The following is a 16165-nucleotide window of genomic DNA, read 5'->3' as shown; positions in this document are numbered from 1 at the left end:
ATTAATTTTAGGATTAATCATAGAAATATTTAATTTTCATGTTGAAAAGATTCCTTTGAAAAATCTCCATTTTAATATTGCAGCAGATTTTTGTTGATTATTATTTAATACGAGGGATAAAGCTGTGATGATGTAGGTTTGTATGAGTTTAAAACACAGCAAAATTGTTTATTTGGAAATTTAGTTTATAAATATTAAGTTACGTGTATAGGTACCTTATTTACATATTCACAAGCATCATGACGTATACATTTCTTTAGTCGCTACAAACTATAACAGAGCCGTGTAAAGTAAATGTATTACTTGACCGTAAGTTACAGTCAAGCTACAACAAAACTCTCGCAAGAACCTAATCTTCCAAGTTTGCCTTGCTTCAACATATCAATCATTAATTCATCGTTTACTAATTTTCCTCAAAACAACAGAAACGCTGTTACTAGCACAACCAAACGTGAAATTCTAAAGGAAAAAGCGTGGCGTGAAAGCAGATCGTGCTTTTAATTACAAGCGACCTCATTCCTTCTTAATTGATTGTTTATAATTATATCATCATTATGACGAGTTAATTGTGATTTTTAATTGGAATTATCGATTATATATAATAGTGTGATTTTTTTTAAATTATCTAACTTTTAAACTATCTTCTATAGAAAAGGAACTAATATTCAAGTAAATACGACATACAGCATAATTTATAAACAAATTTTTTGTATAAGAGGAATGTATTGCATTATTACGTTAATGTATAATATAATCTAAGACACAAGTGTAGTTTAATCGAAACACAGCTACTGACGATTTTTCTCGTGAGAAACCAAGTAATAATATAAATTGAAATTGCTAGATAATAAAGGTGTTTTTGAAACTGATAATAAAAGCTAAATAATTTAATTTAAACTATCGCGCGTCATGTGCTGCTATTGAAAGATAGCGAACCAAAGTATCAAAAGTAAAATTTCTGCGTGTACAGAAGAGAAAGGAGAAAAGAAAAGAGACAAGACGTTACGAGAGTCAAAACTGTACTAAGCAAAAATAAAAAAAAAAAAAGAAAACACGATCAGGCGATATCCGATCAGTGGTCGAATCGATTTTTTTACTCATCGTTGCGACGATACGTGTACGCGTTTTTCGTTTAACGATTTTGGCTCGCTTTATGCAACGATTAACCACCGTGCGTGACTTTTATTAAACAACAATTTTTACTCGTCCGATCCGTTTATAAACCGTAAAACGAATACGCATAACTCACGCAACGCTCTTCGCTTTTTGTCCATACAACAGCAACCACAACCACGAACCCACACAGACGTATATGGATCAAAGCTGTGTAACTTTTAAACGCAAAACTGATTATTCTTTTGTCATTTTTATTACCATTTGATAAGCGATTTTAAAGTTAATACGGGGCAGTCCACGTGCGAGTATAAATTTCAAAGCCTCGATATCAAACGTACACTTTGCAATGTCACGATTAAAGATTCGATGTTCGTAATCGAATCGAATTCGCTTACATTTGATTGTCTAGCGTGTTGCATGCAATCCCTGGCAAACGCTCTGTATATATCATATAATATCATCCTTAGTATACTTCATCAACATAAATTTAATTTCTCGTTTTACATATATGTACACTTGTCTGTCGAGCGAAGTCCTTATCTACTTTGAATTGTTCGACTCGATCAAGTGTGCTTTGTCGTTATGATTGTGTCAGAGAAGCCGAACTTACCATACAGTAATGCAATCTCAGCATTGGAATAGAAATATTTGTTGAGAAATGCACAGGCAAGATGACGATGACGTTTGATATGTAGAATTTATAGTACTACAAAAACTAACTGGACTCTGAATAAGGATATACCAAAGAGAATATATCTGATATCAGTATATTTCTTAATAATTATTTTAGACTGAAAAAATCAAGTCTTACAGCAATTACGTACTATAAACACTAAGTAGATATGGGCCTCGAATAAAAGACTAAACACACCAAAGCAAATATCAAAATATACCGAAGAATCCATTTAACTATTGAACTAATATTAAATATATTTTTAATAATTGATAATTTTAAACCATTACATTAAATCTTAGGAGACACTGTGTACATGGATCAATAATAATAAATTGCGCGATGCATATCGACGAGAAAGGGAGCCGTTTCTCTACTTACGAAACAAGTACAAAACCGGAATATATTTCCAATGGTTGCTTTTGTTACCGCGTTGGCCTTTCATCGCAACCCCCTTCGACGAGTCGCCCTCTCCCTCATGCGGAGACTTTTATGCGCTTTTGTTCCGATGAACCATTAATTTCGTCACCAGCTAACGTAAAATAACGATAATACAATGGCCAGGGTACACCGATTTTCGAACCGTTCCTTCGCGGTTTTTTCTCACTCACGCCACCTCGCAGCTTCCGGTGCAGCTCTGTTTTCCTTTGATTTTAATTTTTTAATCTTTCAACGTTTTTTTCGAGTGCCGTGGAACCCCATTCGCACATCGGGATGGATAAGTGGATGGGAACAAAATGGGAATTTTATTCGTCAATTAAAGAACAGTGGATCGGCGTATTTGTGTTTTGCGCGAGATTTGTGTTAAGGAATCTCTGTACTGTGATATTACAATTATATGCAACTACATACGACGCGAGGTATCGTCAAGCTCCTCGTAAATGCGCGCTATCGAAACCAAAATTAAAAGATTCAGATATAATGAAACAGATATAATGTATAAATGATAAGTAACACAGACAAATCTATTAATTGAAATACAGAATAAACAGTTTGGATTTACCGGCGTTGGAAAAATCCTGAATAAATTTGGATAAAATACTCTCTTTTGGAATTTGAAATTTTCTAAAATTAATAACACTTATGTAAACATAATATTCCGAACTTTTACATTTAAATATTTATCGTCTCGTAACTCTCTTCTCGAATTCTTTACGCAGAAGAATCCATAGAGTGCGTGGCAAAAGGATCGTAAAGAAGTAAAAAAGGTGAATGAAGCATGAACGAGATGTGAACCGTGACAGTCACTGAGAGATATCGAAAAGGCGAGCGTATTTTCCTCGGAAAATTGATAAATCTTCGTAATCCTACGATTTTGCATTTTATTTTTTTATACCCTTCTATGTTATAACAGAAATTCTCTCGCATCGTAATAAAAGATTTAATAAACAATTTGCATACAAACGTTCAGAAAGTGATACCCGTTTACGTATAGAAGTCATATCGAGCGATGTGATCTGCTTACAGAAGATCGTCTACCTTTATTCGTATATTGACATAAATCATACAATATTTCGTATTTAAATGACCAATACCGTTGAAGTTTCGTTTGTTTAAAATGTCTGAGCCGATTCCTTGTTGAATGCACTTCGTTTCCACTGTCTGAAGCACTGTCGTTGTTTTCTATCTCGTCAGGTTCAAAATAATATTTGTCATCACTACTATCACTATCGAACATGTACGTTCAGGATCTTTTAGGCATCGTGTATAAGGTATTATAAAAAATATATAGAATATATAAAAAGCTTGCTAATTCGTCTGGTAATGCCACTGAAAGACAGAAATTCGTTCTGACTCGACCGTCATCCTACATCGCGGGTGTACGTTAAAGTGTACGGAAGATAAGATTTCTAAATATCTATAATTTTCTTTCTGTTCGGAATTTTGAGTGGCCGTCCGTTTATGGCTTCTTTAGGAAATTCCGAATTACATGTACTCCCTGAGCTGTAAACCTAATGACTCCGAGGTCAGGTAAAAAACCCCGGGAAAAACTCCAGCCGGGAAGGCACGTTGGACGGACGAGACCCAATGGCCGATGGGGAGAATCAGCAATTCATCGTCAGACATCGTACCATGTACCTTCTCACTCAACAAGATCTTACCACCGCCGTGTTCATAACATCACACTTTACTTTTATACAAATACAGGGCTAGATTACTCTAAGACTCGATCTATTACACTTCCTCCACCTTGAGCGTTAAGTCATTCGAGGTACGCGATATCGAGCGATCGGTTTGACCTGACCGGTTGCACTTTAGTCGAGAATTCGCAACACTTTCATCAAAAATATAGTACTGTTTAGTTTATTATGAGACTTACGCGCTGCCTACTGCGCTGCTACAAGCAGACTACCGAAGCGTCCTGTTTTGCGACCAAGTTTTCAGGACAGAAAAAAAATAAAAAAAAAAAAAATACATAAAGAAGCTCCGCTCCCCGGCGGTTTAAACTCAAAAATTGTATTATACAACGAAAAATGTAAAGCGCCGACACATAATACAGCATGGCTATGTCGTGCCGTCGCGTATCGGTACCTTTGCCTAACATATCATTACGAAAATTCACCGTTTATTGTGAATATGTACCTAAAACTGTATTCTTGGGCTCAATAAACAACTTTAAATCGCAAAAATCGTTTAGTTTATTATACCCATACGTAAATACGCATAAGATCATCGCTCAGAAAAATAGACGTACACCAGGCACTTCAAAATAAGTGTCCGGAACTGTGAAGAGATTCGGGTGGCTATATGCCGACACGCGTCCGCAACGGTAAAAAGACTTGAGCGGCTATTTGGCGATATTCGTTCACAAAGAGTTAAGATAACTGTGGCGGCACTCAACAGCAAATACCACCACTCGACACTAACTAGAGTTGGACGACGGCAGCGCAGTGGTTAGCGCCTTAGGTTATGAACGTTCGGGACCCGGGTTCGAATCCCGGCGACCGGAGTTCTCCGATTTTTCTTCCACGCAACTAAATTAGAAGAAAAATAACAGTATACCCCATCAACGACATCTACGACTAGCAGCTCTATAATACATACGCCTCATAACGATGCGAATTGAAAATTCCTCCAAAGAGACGAAACGTTATACGCAATTTTACGCTCTTTAAATTCTGAAAACATTCGCCCAATGGTCGAAGTTTATCCCAATACAAGTGCATCGTCGAATTACAGCACCTTACGGTAATAAGCCTATTGAATCACTCGTAAGACAGCCGATGTGAGTATTCAGTACAGGAAAAAGAAACTGCGTTTGATCGTTAAACGTTTTGGTCACTCGTCTCTCATTACGGAACACCTCGAGAAACGTATCTGCAATTTCATTGCAAATGATCGACGCATCAAAGAAGCTAGATTATCGTCGTTTTTGCAAAATTAAAGAGTTCTTGGATGAATAACACTTCGCAAGAAACGGCGAGTTAAAGAACGACGTGGAACGATGGCTATGCGAACCTGCAGCGGAAATACATTAACAATATGTTATAACACGACGAAGCTATACAAAATCTCGTCTGGAATATTATTTTCTGGAAGACAGTCGTATGACTCTACAGGTGAATTTTATAAATCACAAACAACCTGATTGTTACTTTGTACTTCGTAAAATTATAGAAATCGTTTGTATAGGTTGTCCGAAAAGTTTCTTTCGTTTTATGAGGAAATAATAGACGCACAATGTTTTTTCGTTTTATATTATTTTGTCGAATTACGTACGATCTATTTTGTTCTGTTGAGATAAACACCGTGACGTTTCACAGACTTGATTTCACGTTTGTATGAAGGTGCGTTGTTGTAAAAATCACGTTTGCGAAAGAAAGACACTTTCCGGACAACCTAATACGACAGTCTAATCCATTATAATCTGAAAAATGTCACCAATCAATTTGCTAATATTATTTTACTTTATGATTTCATTTCGTTACTTAATGAAATCCTACGTTTGCAATATACAACTTATGGTTCTTCTCTGTCTGCAATAACTAACTGAATCGTCGTGATCAAAAGTTCCAAATGCAACGTAATCGTAATATGCAATTGAACGGAGTAAGAAATACGAAAGGAAGATGCGACAGACTCGAATGCTTTTTCCTTTTTCCTTCTTTTTTCTTCGCCTTCTTTCTCTGCAGAAAAGGTCTAGGAATGATCGCGGATGGCGAGCGGAGCAGTCACGCGTGCTTTGAGTCACGAGACAAAATAACGTTCTAGCTGGATCTTCCTTTCGTCGCAACATATTGAAATATCGACGGTCGTGTGCAGGAAGGTGCGCAAGATCTTCGAGACTCGTGAAGATTCCTCCGCAGGAATCACATAAACTCGCATGAATTTTGAACGCTTATTTATTATGTATATTTTCGACGCACCAGCATCGTCGGGAACATGCATTTTGAGATCGAATGGTTTCTGGAAGTATCTGAAGATATTTCGTGGCTGAATTTGTCTCGATGAATCGCCGATGCAGCACTAGAATGTCAAAGTTCAAATAACGAAGCGAGAACCTATCGAACAGTACTCGGCATAATGATCCATGCTCTTCATTTCATCAGTCCTTCGAAGTTAGAACAAGACTGGATTCTTCCAGAGGAAATTAGCGAACGATCCATCCTTGCTTCGAATCTAATAAAGACCTTTCAGAAACATCACGAAGCTACATCGAACACGCTGAACAGCAACCTGCCATAGTAATGAAAAAGTAGAATAACAGCGTAACTCGTCGACCAATCCATTTACCATTTAAATTCCTTGTAATTCAAGGCTAATCGAAACACCAGATAATTGCGATAAATAACACTAACACATCGAACAACAGCTTCGGTTCCACGATCCTTCAAACCAGCACTTTCCACAGTTACAACATGTCTACTCGAATCCTTTCCAAATAAACCACCAATCACCCCATCTTGCACAACAACGTTCGCCATAATTTCCATTTCAAAGCAGGAAATCGGTCTCCGTCTCCTCTTCCAGATATCGTAACCCAGAGACAAGTGTCGTGGCACGCTTCGCGTAACAGGTAAACGTTGGATTATTGATTCGTCCGTTCGATACCAGTCCATAGGATCCGAGTGTGTGTGTGTGTGTGTGCGCGCCAGGTCGCAAAATGCACGCACGTATCCCTGACACTGATCACCCACGACTATGGTATACCCCCAAATACACAGACACATGCACGCACATAGGCACATGCAAGCGAATAGATAGCGAAACGGAGAGGAAATCTAGAGAGGAAGAAGGGAATATGTGTGTACATAGCATGGAACCGAATGTAGCCGCAATGGTTGCAATGTGTATTCTCATTTCCAGCGCGTTCTGGCATTCTGCTTGCACAGGAGTGCATTAATGCATGCAAAGGATTCCATTGAGCCTGACTGCAGTCCAATTTCGCGGCGCTCTTTATCCACCGGCCGCACTTGTTGACCGCTTTATTATCGGAATAGAGACGCGTCGCCCGGAATTTATGAAAGTAGCTCACGGTAACCGCGAAATTCACCGTTTCGCCAACGCCGATTCTACCTTCTTTTTTTCTCCCCGCTGTGTATTATTAACAACCAGGATTCCTTTTTCCTTCGAGGATATTTTATCCCAGCCGACCGATTCTTTTAATTGCTCGCGTGGTTTTGCCGAGCGACCGATCCACGAAATTGATCGAACGTGAGAAAAGCGTAGGAGAGCGGCGAGATTGTGGATAAATTTGAAAATAATAAAAAGGATCTTCCTGATGATAAATTTTAGAACGATACGTTTTTCAGATAATTGTACGATTGATTTTGAACGATTTTGAACGATCATGCATTACATGAATGTGTTGCGAGTGAATAAGAGACTTAACCAGGCAAGATTTTTTAATTTATCCGAGCTAATGCAACAGCCATGCATGTTACTTCAAGTAAGTTCATACCTAAAACAGTGTTTCCACTTCACGTTTCTCCAATTTTCGAAGATGAATGTCCTGGAAGAAGAAAGCAATCATCCTATAATGGAGTTGAATTTTTGTTCATTAAAATCATGCTCTGTAATTGGCTAGCGGCTATATAAGTAGAAAATTTCCTTGCAGATGGAGACGTTATAAATACGGGATGTTTTATAATGCACAAGGATATACCAAAGAAATATCACTACGATATTGCCATTGGAAATTTGTACTGCATTTTCTTTTAGAAACTAATTAAATAAATTGAGATTTAACGTAATAATTTTTCATCGACTGAGAAAGAAGCATCCTTGCAAATATAGGTTGGAAGGGACATATATGGATTTCGATTTATTTGTCAAAAACGATATTGTAGAATAGTGCAATTAACTATCGAGGATTGAGCGAAGTTTAATTATAAAATGTATTATTCAGAATCGTGGAAAAATCAACATTTATTCGCAACTGCACCATTAATTTTAGTTGCAACAACTTGCGCGTCCGAAATCCCATAAATTCCGGATCACGCATCATTTTCCACTTCCAGTTAAATATTTGTTAGGAGGGAACGGTTCATTTATCGCCGACCTGGCCGCGTTTTAAAAGGATAAATCGCGTCTTCTTTGCATTATATGGCGTTTAAACTCCATTTGCTAGCGACCTCGTCATGCAAAATAAATTATGTTCCTTTGGTAGGAAATAAATATGTACTTTGTGACTTATATACGTGACTTTCTATGCGAATTAATATTTATAGAATTATCTAATTATTTTGTTGCAGCATCGATATTTTAATATTCAAAGTGTATTAAATTTGTAATTTAATTAAGACAGAAATTAAATTTTAGACCGATAATTAATCCAAGTCTTGAGAATATATTGTCTGGAAATCATTTTATCCAGAATCGTTTTCTAAAGAACGTATAAAATATATTTTATATATCTGTTACGTTTGTTCTGTGACGTTCTATATTAAAAATTAATATTACAATTAAACTTTGATTAGTTTCGTTATTCGAGTATAAGCGATTATTGATGTAAAACAATTTAGGTTCCATATCGGAAAATGATTAATGTCTGGAAATGTACGCGAAATTTTGTATATGAAAAGGTTCAGGTTGGTGTTGAGCTTGTCCCATATACGTAGCATGATTTAAGAACATGTTTGCTACCGTGGCTACGTTGATCGTTAATCGTGTTAGTTCTCAGTTAATTACAGAGTTAGTTAAGAATCACTTGCCAGCGTGCTAGTTACATAGCTTTACCATGGTTCGGTTGACGTCGTAGCACGGAACAGGAGTCAGAAAGTTTCGACTTCCAAGTCAATCTCGCTGTGTTCCATGACATAACAATTTTCTTGTCTTTTCATCGATTTCGTGCAATTTGAGATAATTTTGTCAATCGATTCTGATAATCTTCTTTTTCTTATTATAATTACAACAATTTTTTAAGCTATTTTTAGCAAATTGAATATTTTAATACTTTTATATCGAGTATCTGTGAAACAAATTAACAAATTCGATGTTTGACAAATAGATTGAGGAAGTTGATGCATTATCGTGACATTTATGATTTTAAAATTCTACAAAATGCGCGCAATATGTAAAAATACATATACACCAGAGGATTTATTATGAAATTTAATAAATGGTACAAATTTCTATATAGAATCTATTTCTTCAGTGATGCTCATAAATATAAATGAAATTTACCTAATCTCAATATCGAAGTGAGTCAGCATCGAGGAACAAGTATGGGAGCCGACAAACTTCATAAAAGCAAGTACGAAACTAAAGGCAATATGCCTGAAAGAGTAAATCCAAATGCAATATCAGTAGTTGCAAAGAAGTCAAAGAACCAAAGAAACCACAAACTAGCAAAAATAATACGATATATCCTGGTACTGATATATATCTTAATATTAGGTATATTTAAACATTAAGTATACTGTGATGTAGAGTATATAACATAGTTTACAATACATAGTTAATAATATATACAATAAATAATGGTAATTCAAAATACAAATATATTATGATATAGTAATTTCACATTGAGTATACAAAAACTACATTGGAAACACAGCGATATAGATGTAGGTAACACGTTAAAAAGCAAACGAAATTCTACTAAATGCGCACTTAGGTGAGCATAATAATATATTAGGTTGTCCGAAAAGTGTCTTTCTTTTACAGACGCGTCTTTTACAACGATGCATTTTTATACAAACGTGAAACCTAATCTGTCGAACATTGCGATCTTTATTTTGATAGAACAAAATGGATCATAATTATTCGATAAAATAATATAAAACGAAAAATGTTGTGCATCCATTATAAAACGAAAGAAACTTTTCGGACGACGTAATGCATACACATCGAGCCGACTCCTAAATCTGCTAAATATTTCACATAAATTGTAAGAAAAAATTTGTAAAAATGAGAGAAAAATATTTCCATCGCGCGTTTAAGGGTGTAAATTGGATCTGTGACAGTTGTAGCGCGCAATATTCGCGTGAACCAGGTAATAATAGTTGAAGCGGTAAATACGTGAAGCGAAACGGGTATCCGATGGAAACGACGCATAGTGTCAAGCGTGAAAGAAGCAGAAACGCAACCGCTTCTTGCGAGACTGTTACAACGAACGTCGTGCTAGCCGGACGACAGAGCATGTCGACGAACTGACAAGCTTTTTTGCCGCCAGTCACCCAATGAAATTTTCGCGCGAAGAAAGAAGCTTTTCAAGCGAAGCCATTCCTTTAACAGGTGCCAATTCGCCGGTCTTTTGGTCGTGCAAAAGTGTCAGAAATATTAAAACCAAAGACAATCGATTAATCGTTACATCGCTCTTAATTCTGATCCTCGATCGAAATGAAAATACGTTTAGCGTGTTCTGACAAGTATCTTTATGAAGAGCTTACGAGTTAGAATTCAACCTGTATGAAGATTATTGATCGTCACACGCTCTTATGTTATTTGTTAGTTGAGAAGAAAATTATAGGAATATTTATTACTGGAATATTGATAAACTTTTCGATGTTACATAATTTTCTCGAGAAAAGGTTTGGTAAAGAAGAATACAGAAAAATTTAAGATCTTTTTGTCGAAAATAAATAAGTTTATTGTTCGTTTAATTAACAACTTACTCGATACGTGATACTGAGCGTGAAAGAGTTAACGCGGAGCGTGGATTTTCAAATTTATGCTAAAACTATCTAACATCAATCCCAGATAAAAATATTTTACAACGTTTCCATCCTCTCTGAACGACGACTCTTTACAAGAATAACGCGCCGTTTACGAGTGGCACTAAAAATTGAATCACCGAGGAACACAATGGAAAATAAACGCGGCCGAAGATTCGTGTGCGAGATTCTGTGCTTTGTTCGATCGATAATCGGATTGAATCGGGTCACAATAGCAGGTAAGGTGTCGGAAACGATCGGCTGGCACACCTAGCGAACATTCTAAAGTCATCCTACGCTTGTACATCACCTTTCTAAAGCGTGGCTCGCATGCTAACACGAGTGGCGAGGAACGAGAGTGAAAACGAGGTGAGAACCTTGAGAGAGGCAGAGAACCAGACAACGAAAATCGATGGACGAAGGCGTCGAAAATGTGATTGTCATGATTAACACGTGCCACACGAGCAGTATGAGGTAACCGTTGTAAATGCGCTTTCACGATCGCTACCGATACAATGCAGCGATTGCGCAGCGCGACGATGTTCCTGATATGATGCACGTCGAAACGATTTATCACTAGCAGTGAGTTTAATTTGGTTTTATACTTTGCCGATTGTTATTTACGAAATAAATGACAGGCTCTATTGATTCGTACAGGCTTGTCTAGAGCGTTTTTACTATGAATCTCTATTAAATAATCAAATGCTTTTGATAGTTGGATATTAAAGAGGAATAAAGAAAAATGTACAAAATTTGTTAATAAGCTGCAGAGTTCCTTTTTCCAGCCAGGCAATTTTGTATCCTATGTATTCGCAAAGAGCAATAAATTTCGAATCCGAACTGGAACGTTCATCTTGATCCCATTTACTACTCACTGAATATGTATAGTTACAATCTCATTATTATTTATCGCGATTTTGCAAAATTTATTCGAAGGAATATTTTTCACGATGCTAATTCCATGGAAGTACATCCCCTTCAAATGTTTCTAAACGTTCGTCACAAATTTTCTAAACGTCATATTAATGCGATTCGTTGCAATGATATTCCAAAGAGTTTCGTATAATACGTACAGTACATTTATAAGAATCCTTTATCGTGCAGTCGTAAATAATTCCAGAGAAATCTAATGGCTGGACTGCGGACGCGGATTCATATTTTTATAAATAAAATGAAAGAAGCGCAACCTAGACAGAAATTTATCTTAGCTACTAGATATAAGAATACGTACTGTACTGTACTTTGGATATTTCACATATTTTCGTATATTATACGCGTTTCGTGCGTTTTGGCAGCCATAGATTTCTTCTTTTCACGGTCTACTAATGATCGTAGGAATTGCAGCAATTGTAAAGAGAAACGAGGAAGAATCACGCGAATGATTGGTTCACGCGAGGCGAAAACGCTCGCCGATGATAATTTCAAGATGTCGCGTTGGATCTATTAATGATGGTTATTAGTGAGCTACGTGCACCGCTGCGGAAAATATAATAGTTAAACACAGTGTAATCTCGTAATGGACGCTGGCTTTAATCAACATTACTTAACTCGTCACGAAATTACCCTCGGTCGACGCTCCGAAGCTGAATCGAGTAAAGTACTGTTGCTAACGCGTTGCCAAGAATTGCGAGGCAATTTTTACGATGATATATATAAATATATGAACAAACATATTTTTCAGTTTCGTTGTTTTGTTTGTGATTTTTAACGTGTCATATCATCACGTAAGACTGTAATTCGATGAATCACGTTGGCAGACTTTTTTGTTAATTTTGAAAATTGTTTTAGCGCAATGTAAATGTAGCGAAGATATTGACAAATAAATAGCGCTCTCCGATAGTAGAGAATGAGTTTTAAGTAGAGTCAGAATGTTCGAAGTCAGACTAGTGATGCTATTATTTCTAGTTGATATGCTGTTTCAGGAATAGCTTGGAAATAATTTATGTCGTATATCTAATAAAAATTCTTCGATAGAAATGAATTCCGTGAATAAAGTTTTCAAAGGACGTAAGAGCTTGCAATTCTAAAAATACGGTAACCGACTAAACGAAGCTATTATTGCCGATAAAAACATAATTCTTCCATAGGAATAAACTTGACAAACAACGTTTCCAAACGATGTAACAGCTTAAGATACCGCGGCTATACACGTCGATAATATAGTACACCAAAAAAGGGATGAAAGTTTCGTGCAACCATTTGCGGAAGACGCGTTCATCAGCCCCATAATTAGATATTACGTCAAACGGCGGGTGGGCTGAAAGTTATCAGGGGAAAAAAATGACGGGATGCGGAAGATCCGTTGCAAGAGGCGGACGAAGGCTTTGTACGATCCACCGGCGAGATAACCTGTCGCTGTCAATGTAAATCAGCCACTTCGTTTCTTTTATTTTCGCCAGACTCCGCTGTTGTATCCTCTCCTTTTTTCCAATCTCTCATTTTTTTTTATTGTTTCGTTTAAACTCTGCTTTATTGATTTCTACGTCAAACGATTTATTCGCCCTTATTCGTTCAACTACTTGGCTTTCTATTTCTGCGCGCTTAGACTCTCTGTTCTTTCCCGTGAAAATCATAAACAAAGTGCGAGCAGTAATAACCGTGCAAGAAACTCTCATTTCCCAATAATCGTCTTTTGTTTGATATTTTGTACGTTTTTATAGTCTAGGATTATCCTTCTCGTGTATGGAATATATTTTCGTTGGTGGATCGAGATGTTTCACTGTGTGAAGTCGAATCTACTACAAAGAGGTGAGAATTAAGATCGAGTAATCTGATGATGAGTTTCAAGAAATAACAGTTAAAATATCTTTTAGTACGTTTTTTTATTAGCCCTTTAGCATGGAATATCTCGAGACACGTAAGAATTTTTGTTCGTATAAGCGTTATCAGTTGTTTTGATGAATTTTCTTTTTGCTGGTTTATTAAAAGGACATAGAGAAATATATATAATTATACATGTTGCTTAGAACTGAAGCAATGCATGTTTCAATAGTTAATTCATATGTCAAGAGAATATAAAGATGTATGAATAAAATATTTATAATTTTAGAGTTTATTCTTGATACGTAAGAAGAGAAGAGGCAAGTGAAAACGGATCGTATGTGGCCAGACGAGGATCCTGCTAACGCGACAAAAATTGTGATAGATATATCGAGCGCTTTTGCATATATTTATATATTTTGCATGTAAATGGAAAGGATCTTTATATATTTACTCATCTGTGTCTCGTTTAATTAAGAGAAAAAATTATTTCCTCTTTCGATATGGAACAATAAATATCGTTACTCATTACATATGATTATTCGTTCTCAATAAGAAAGATACGTAGGAACCAATTCCATTTTCATCGTATTTATTGATTTACTAAAAAAGTAGAACAACTTAATGAGGGGAAACTCAATAAAAAATATAGTTTAATAAACACAACGAAATTAATATACGCATAAAATTTGTTCCAATTTAATTCATTCAATTCCAGTATTCTAACAAGTAAAGTTTTCAGCCTTCGATTTAATAGTGTTTTCCATTGAAAAAAAAGTATTACTTTTATTTTGGAGCAAAAAGGAAATAAAAAAGAATGGCTAGCATAACGAAGCTGACAATTGTTTTTACTTGGCCAGCTCCGATCGACGTAGCAGGGTAATTTTAGTTTCGACGTTTCTTCCGTCTGTTCGTCATTCCAGAAAATTAACCGTGTCCGATTCGTGAAATTTTTACGCGCGAGCAGCTACAATGAACGACCGCGAAAGCGTTTGATTAAAAACTGCTAAAATTTCATTCTATCCATTTGTTTTCGGCCTGTAATATAATAGGACCTCGGCTCATTCTCGAATATAGTTGCCGGTGTATTAAAAGTGTTTCCAGTCCACGTGAGTAAACGCCTACGTACGTTTCGAAACTTTTATCTTTGAAATAGTGTAATTCAGGGAGTTAATGAAAACGATGTCTCATTTATAATTAAAAATTTTGCCCAATTCTGTGTACCTCATATAGTTTCTTTCATCTCTTAAACTGAATATTTGTTGAAAAATAATTATTATATATTTTGGAGGCTATTTCCGTGACTTCATTTTAATTGCCGACTCTTGAAAAAACGAAGATTGAAAATCGTGAACTTTTAACGAGAAAATACTTTTTGCAGGAATTATTACTATCATAAAATACTTTCGATAAGAGACGTAATCATCGTATTATGTGTCTCCTAAATTAATATAATTCATTAAAATTCATACACTTAATCCACTTTAATCTAATTTAAATTTGAATTTTAATTAAATCAGTTTTTCCTACATACGCTATAGCTTGTTCTTTCAAACAGAAAGATACAGAAAAGCGAGACAGGTTTCTAAAATCATTTCTCTATGATTTTCCAAAACATCAAACAGATTTCAAAGTGTTTTGTCATATTTGAGGGAATCGATCGATTAATTGTGTTCGGAAAAATATATAGATTTGCATAAAAATCCACAATCCAGCGATCACGCTATCCAGATAAGCGACTTTTCGCGAAAGTTCGGCCAGGCAACTAGCTTCGACGATCGAGTAGCTATTGTAAGGGGGAAAATTAGTTTCGCATCTCCATTTTACGATTGAAACTCGCGTCGCCTAAACTTCTCGCGCAGCGTTTCTTTTTTTTCCTAGAGAACGTTTCCTCGTGACAGGTGCGACGGTTGGCCAGTGCGAAAATTCGACGCGTAAAGTCGCGATTCAATCGCGCGCGATAAACCCGGCGAGAAAGCTGACTCGTCTGAAAAGGAATCTAAGTTGGAGCAAGTTCGAATAACCAAAAAGTTTGCCAGAAATGGTATAAATCGTACGAAAACATTTAGGAAACTTCAAATTTGAATAATTTTTCCATGGAAGAAAAGCTTAGATCGAGCAATTTCACGCTACTTTATTTTAATTCCAATTAACGATTATCGTGTTATGTTTGTTCTTCCGACTATTTTCGGCTCGATTATAAAAATAAAACGGAAATAAATATTAAAAAATTGTAATAACACGTTCGGTATAATAACAGAATGTTTTGCAATATGATGAGAATATTATTTCGATATCATGTTGTCTTTCATCGTTAGTGTAAATAAGTTGCTCGTTTTCAGCTGCATACTTCAAATTCTGAGATAGGAGAGGTTCAAGGTATTTCGATGTTGGCGAAAACTTTAACCGACGACTTTTTCATGCCTGTCCTCCGCATAATTGGTGAAAATAACGTGGAAGAAAAAAATATAGCAGGATCATAGAAGATGAGCAGCGAAGCTTCGTGTCTGGAGCAGAC

General features: G+C 36.2%; 2 protein-coding genes across 4 annotated transcripts in view; one reads left to right on the top strand and one right to left on the bottom strand.

Annotated features, from left to right (window-relative positions):
- The window catches only part of qin (tudor domain-containing protein qin), a 316412-nt gene that overhangs the window by 77904 nt on the left and 222343 nt on the right, over positions 1-16165 (bottom strand). Inside the window, exon 2 of one of the 3 annotated variants that reach the window (XM_076621694.1) lies at positions 7692-7742. The exons of the other annotated variants lie outside the window; for them this stretch is intronic. The gene's annotated coding sequence lies outside the window, so the exon portion shown is untranslated. The remainder of the gene's footprint in view (positions 1-7691; positions 7743-16165) is intronic. 3 annotated transcript variants of the gene reach the window in all.
- The window catches only part of LOC117163379 (uncharacterized), a 116619-nt gene that overhangs the window by 65475 nt on the left and 34979 nt on the right, over positions 1-16165 (top strand). The gene's annotated exons all lie outside the window — the stretch shown is intronic.

This window comes from Bombus vancouverensis, chromosome 9 (genome assembly GCF_051014615.1).
Source record: "Bombus vancouverensis nearcticus chromosome 9, iyBomVanc1_principal, whole genome shotgun sequence".
NCBI lineage: Eukaryota > Metazoa > Arthropoda > Insecta > Hymenoptera > Apidae > Bombus > Bombus vancouverensis.
This window is presented reverse-complemented; position numbering and strand designations above follow the sequence as displayed.